The 6,675-nt window shown below is 42.0% G+C and overlaps 1 pseudogene; it reads left to right on the forward strand.

Moving 5' to 3' along the window:
• The first annotated feature begins 1,932 nt into the window (after positions 1-1,932).
• On the forward strand, positions 1,933-5,482 carry LOC109968253 (piggyBac transposable element-derived protein 4-like; annotated as a pseudogene).
• Positions 5,483-6,675: the final 1,193 nt, after the last annotated feature.

Consider the following 6,675-nt stretch of genomic DNA (forward strand, 5'->3'; position numbering starts at 1 on the left):
TGGGGCAGCCCCTCGGGGGGGCCCCCTGCCATAACCACTCAGCCCTGGTCACAGCCACTGTTGCGGCCTTATATGCCTTACTGTCCTCAGGACTCCCAACGCTCTTCAAACATCTTTCTCAGTGATTTTTGGTCTACTTTTGACACTGGCTTTTGACCTGACTTTATAATTTAACCTACATCCTCATAGTAAAAAGTTTGCTGGTCATATCATTACTGCTAGCAAAATAAGCTGAAGTGAATGAAACTAACACTCAACATTGTATGAAGGCCACGATATGCTAACCCCCTGGACATAGGAATAAAGCATCATACAGTAAATGTGCAGTATATTGATCATCATATAAAACATGGCAGTCCTCCTTCAGAAACTAAAATGAAACAAAACAGTACCAAACATGGGAGACAACAGTTACATGACATTACAAAAGGATATAGAGTGTTTAACGAGGTTGTAGTGTGTGAAGTGTGGGTATTTCCAACTTATGCAGTCTATGAAATGCAAGAAAAGGAAAAGGAGGGGAAGTAAATAAATTAAAAAAATTACTACTAACAATGATGATAACAGTACTATTAAAAAAATCAGCTTGTTACATTTCTAGAGGTTGGTGGGAATGTGCATGGCCTCAGTCCCAGGTATTTGATTCAAGTTGAAATGTGTTAAAAAGAGCAGATCAACTATTCTTATGAGTTGATGCCATTTCACTATTCTTGTGAGTGAATGCCATTTTATCTAATGTGATGTATTCTGTGGTATTCTGTGTGGCATATTTGAAACATATGAAAGCTCCAAACACTGCTTGAGGTTTTTTGCAAACTGCTTGAGGTTTGAAGCTGCAAACAGAATTCCCTGCAGACCTCCCTCTTTCATGTTATTAATTCAGGATAAGACCCCAAAACCTCCAAAATAATAACAACCTGCAGTTATAGGTAGCTACCTCCTTATATGCTCAGATGTCAGAGAGGGAAGTCTAGGAGGCTCTGCTCGGGCTACTGCCCCCGCGACCCGGTCCCAGATGAAGTGGATGAAGATGGATGGATGGATTGATGGATGGATGGATGGATGGATGGATGGATCTCTCACTGAATCCTCTTTTCAGCTGGCTCCAGTTTGTTGGATTGTGGCTTTCTGTTGAAAATCTTCATTTCAGATTAAATCATCATTTAAGCAGGAATTGTGTTTTTTCTTGCTGAATCATGAGGCTTTGGCACAGTTCAGTCGTCCCTCGCCGTCATCCCGCTCTCAGTAGCAGCTCTATTGTTTTCTTCTCTTCCTCCCCCACAGTACTAATGTTACTTAAGGTATTAACTCACATTATTTTAATAGTTTTAATGATACTGATAACATTAGTTGATACAGTAATAAGCATTAACTATAAGTTATATAATACAATAATAAGCATTAAATAACTTAAATGTTTCTTGGTAACTAATGCAATAAATAGTCGATAAAGATATTAACATGCATTTCATGAAGTTCACAGCTTAGCAGTTTCATTAGGAGAATGCTCTTTTAATGTTCATTTAAGAGTAATAATTGTCTACTTGTTATGTCTGTGGGCTCTCTCACCGAGTGGTGAGAGAGAGAGAGACAGAGAGAGAAGCTGGACCCAGAATACAAAATATCAATTCAGGGAAGTCAGAAGTGCTTTTATTACAAATTAAGGTAAGTACTGATGTGTCAGGTCCACTCGGTGTGACCTGCCTCTCTTCCACCTTTCTCTCCTCTGCTCTCTCAATCCTGCGGGATCTGCACCTCAGCTGTGTTGCATTCAGTAATTAGCGACTTGTTTGTCGGTGCGCACAGCTGGGGTGCATCCCGATGATTACCTTCTTCCTTATTTATAGCTCTGGCAGACGACTCTGTCGTCTCCGGAGCATCAACATACCTACATGTAACTTGCACACCCCGTTACAGCCTTATATTCGTGGTATGTATCAGACTCATTTGGACTTCCACGCTGACGGTTTGTGCTGTGGACCTCTTTGTATGTTTAGTTTTTATGAGATTAGCGATGTGAACTTAGAATTCAACGCTGACAGTGCCTGTGCTGTTGTTTTCTTTGGTCGTTCGTCACCCTCTTATTTTTCACCTATCTGTCCTGGTCCTCCTACTCTCCTGGTAGATAGCGATTTGGATGACGATATTTTGGACGAAGATTTCGTTCCAAGTGCTGAGGTAAGACTTTGATTCCAATGCAAGATACAGTCTGTTTGATAAAATGTTCTTTGTGTGATAGTTAGAGCTTGATCACTTGTAACTTTTATCATCATTACTGTATCTGCAGCCATCCTCCAGAGAACACGGAAAAAGACCAAGAACTGTTTCTGTGGAGCACGTGGGTGAAGGCGCGGAGCAGCAAGGAGAGGTATGTTATAACCATGCTAGATACCATCTGATTGATAAAATGTGCTCTGTTTGAGACTTACAGCTTCCAAATTGTAATTTATTATTTCGAAACTATTACAGGCTGAGCCAGCTCCGGGACCATCGCGTGAGCAGCAAAGAACTGGAGACGTCTTTATGTCTAAGTGTGGTGCCATCGCATGGTCTTCTTGCCCATCAAAGGAGCCACCCCGCCTTGCTGCTAATGAGATTACAATGCAACCAGGGGCAACTAGAATGGCAGTCTCCAATGTCCAAGACATCAGGTCAGCTTTTCATCTCCTCATGCCAGATTCCATCCTCCAAACAAACCTGGACTGCACAAACCTAGGTCAGCGTGTTTATGGAGAGAAATGGAAGGTTATGGACATTATCCTCCTATATGCCTACCTTGGCCTGCTCTACCTCACTGGAGTCTACAAGTCAAAAGGAGAATCACTGCATTCCCTGTGGACAGTTGAAACTGGCAGAGAAATATTCCGGGCAACAATGTCCTTGGAGACATTCCAAGTGATTTCCAGGGTTATCCGCTTTGATAACCGAGAAGACAGACCAGTTTGACGGCAGACAGACAAACTGGCAGCCATCAGGACGGTATGGGACAAGTGGGTGCACCGCCTCCCCCTGTTTTACAACCCTGGGCCTCCATAGATGAACAGCTGATGGCATTTAGGGGCCGCTGCCCCTTCAGGCAGTATATGCCCTCCAAACTAGCTAAGTATGGCATCAAGATCTGGGCTGCCTGCGATGCTGCTACCTCATACGCCTATAACCTACAGGTGTACACAGGGAAACCTGAGGGAGGAGTCCCAGAGCGTAATCGGGCGATGAGAGTTGTCCTGGACCTGTGTCAAAATCTGAAGGGACAACATCACCTGCGACAACTTTTTCACCTCGTACAAGCTGGGACAGGAGCTCCTGAAGAGGAAGCTGACCATGGTGGGAACGATCTGGAAGAACAAGCCAGAGCTCCCACCACAACTGCTGGAAACAAAGGACAGGCCTCTAAATTACTCCAAGTTTCTGTACATGGCTGACACGGCCCTGGTGTCCTATGTGCCCAAGAAAGGAAAGAATGTTCTTTTGATGAGCACACTGCATAGAGATGGGACAATCTGTGGCCAAAAACCAGAGATTATCCTGGACTAAAATGCCACAAAAGGAGGGATGGACAAGCTGGTGACTGCATACAGCTGCAAGAGGAGGACACTACACTGGCCACTGGTGATCTTCTTTGACATGTTGGACATCTCGGCGTACAACGCCTTTGTCGTCTGGACAGCTGTGAACCCAGAGTGGAACAGGAGGAAGCTCCAGAGAAGGAGACTTTTCATGGAGGAACTGGGTAAGGCCCTGGTGACACTGTACATGTAGACGAGACGGCATGTTCCACGAACACCAGCCTCTGCAGCCATCATGAGGAGGATTCAGGGGGAAGATGCTGCTGGCCCATCAACCAGACATACAGGTTCACAATCACCACAGCCTGAGGTAAGTGTGTAATGCTGTGGCATAATACTGTATGTGTGACACTCATGTTTTGGGAGAGAGAGACTAAGTGCTAATTCTAATTTATCTTTTCATTTTTCTAGGTTGCAGCCGGAACCAAGAAGCGCTGTGCATTGTGTGGACCCAAGACAGAGAGGAAGACAATACACATGCACCCAGTGCAACAAATATATTTGCAACACACACACACGAAGATGCTGCCCTGAATGTGATGCATAGGATTGCTGCATTCAATGGGGGCTGGCTGTGTGTGTGTGTGTGTGTGTGTGTGTGTGTGTAAATAGTGTTGCTGGGTTTGTTTTTTTTTTTTTTTTTTTTTTTTTTGCAAACTTTCCTGTTGGTTAGAACAACAAAATTCTGTCTGACAAAACAGCCTGATCTTTAAAGACCATGTTACTGTTCTAATGAACAATTATATTTCTGAAAACTCCATCCATTTCAATAGGTGGTTAAACACTGACTGGGTCTGAACCAACTGAACTATATAACAAATCAAATAATTGTTGTTGTACAATCAGTACAAAAGATAAAGCAACACAAGAGAACAAAAGACCATGATTAATTACTGTCAGACTCGGCTATGTATTAAAAGCCATGCAAAATAATAATACCGGTAGTCTTGTTTTTATGAAGTTCAGTTCTTATGGTGTTATGTTGGTTGTTCTCTATTGCTGTTGTAACACAAAAATTTCCCTACTGTGGGATCAATAAAGTACCTTCTCTACTCTATAAATGTACAAATATAAAATTTCCTTCCACCCAAAATCTGAAAGATACATTTTATACTTTGAAAAGTTGATTATCTCAACAAAAGGATTTACAAAATTACACCAGGATTCTGAATGATGTCTAATCTTTAAGCATGAATATTTATCTGCAAATTTATATATGTGGATCCAGTTTCCAACTCAGAACACAATGGAAATTATTAAAGGCAACATAAGTCTTCTAAGTTTGAAACCTGTTTGTCTGACTCATCTGACATGTGTTAGATTTGTGAAGAATGAAAAAAATTTTAATTCATCTTTAAGGTATAAAATATAAAAATATTGTTTTTAAAAAAAATGCTCATTAAACATTTTAAAGCTATGACTACGTGTCACACATCAGCCCGTGCTCCTTTTAAAGCCTCAGTGTCTTTCTCCATGCAAAGTGAACTTCCCCATGTCTGCTATAACGTCTTGATGTGATGCTACCAGTTGCAGCAGAAGAAGAGAAGCTCCCATCAGATCACCTTCAGCACCAACCATGTTCTCTGTAGCTGTGCTGCTGCTGCTGGATCCTGTGAGTCTCACTGAGGCAGAGACACTGACAGTATGACCACAGCACTCTGACTGTTCACTGTTATTACACTGGTTCTATGTTCAACATGTTTGTCTCCACAGGTGTGAAGTGTGAACAGCTGACACAGCCAGCCTCTGTGACTGTGCAGCCAGGTCAACGTCTGACCATCACCTGTCAGGTCTCTTATTCTGTGGGCAGCTACTACACAGCTTGGATCAGGCAGCCTGCAGGGAAAGGACTGGAGTGGACTGGTAGCAACACAACTGTCAAAGACTCACTGAGGAATAAGTTCAGCATCACCTGAAGGCGTTGCTGTGTGTTACTGTGCTAGGCAGCCATAACCACACAAACCATCATTAAACCTGAGCAAAAAGCCTTCAGAGCCTGAACCCTTGTAACATGAAGCCACCAGAGGAGGAGCCCTCAGACCACTGATGAGTTCACACCAGTCTTTGCACCTGTGTATCATCCACCATTTGTGGCTCACAGTTATTTCTGCGTTTTCAGGAAATATAACTAATAACAGATGGCTTTTTAAAACACCTCCATCGTACAAAAGTTTTTTATGAGATTTAATAAAAGTTTTAAATCTAATCATAGCAGCGTTAATGTAACACAAACTCAATGAACCACCAGTTATCTTATGTGATATCATATTGTGATGTTTACATCTAAATAATGTTGAACACATTTAAATACATTCATAATTATAAACTTTATTCTGCAAAAACAAACAAACATAAGTCTTGAGTCTTTAAATGTTTGTTAATAGGCCCTGGCTCATGAGGAACTAAAGTCTGTGTGTCTGTGTGTACTTGCATGACCAGCACTGTCAGGAACAGTTTGAGATTTATACCACAAGTGTGTGTGTGGCATTGTTTTGTATATACTTGTGGGGACAGAAAACTGAGAGCACACTGCTTTGTGGGGACCAGAATTCACTTGTGGAGACTGGAGGCTGGGCCCCACAACTAATTTGTTGAATCTTACAAAGATAATGGGGTGTAATGTCTGGTTGGGACTACACAGTTTTTTTTGTGAGTCAGATACAATGGTCGTGTCAGATTACACAGTTATAGAGTCATAAATACTTGAATGATATTATAGACCACATTTTGCCCTAATTCATTTTCATAATTTGTTTGGCTGAAATCTAAACTTGTCCTGTTTAACTCTTTTCTTTTTGTGAGGAGGAGTCAATGCAAAACTCAGATGTCTTCCACCTCTACTTATCTGACTGCAGAGAGGACGAGGGGAGAACAGTGGACACACAGTTGAACATGATGGACTATAGGACAGGACTGCTGCTGTTAACTATCTGCTGGGCAGGTCAAGAGTTTCTCTAATCTTGATTAGCTGAAATTTCCATTTCAGTTTCCATCTTAATTTATGTGATGTTTTTGTGTTTGTCTTACCAGGTGTTGATGGTCAGACTCTGACAGAATCTGAACCAGTGGTTAAAAGGCCTGGAGAATCCCACAGACTGACATGTACAGC

This window comes from Monopterus albus, unplaced genomic scaffold, assembly GCF_001952655.1.
Source record: "Monopterus albus unplaced genomic scaffold, M_albus_1.0 scaffold145.1, whole genome shotgun sequence".
Classification (NCBI taxonomy): domain Eukaryota; kingdom Metazoa; phylum Chordata; class Actinopteri; order Synbranchiformes; family Synbranchidae; genus Monopterus; species Monopterus albus.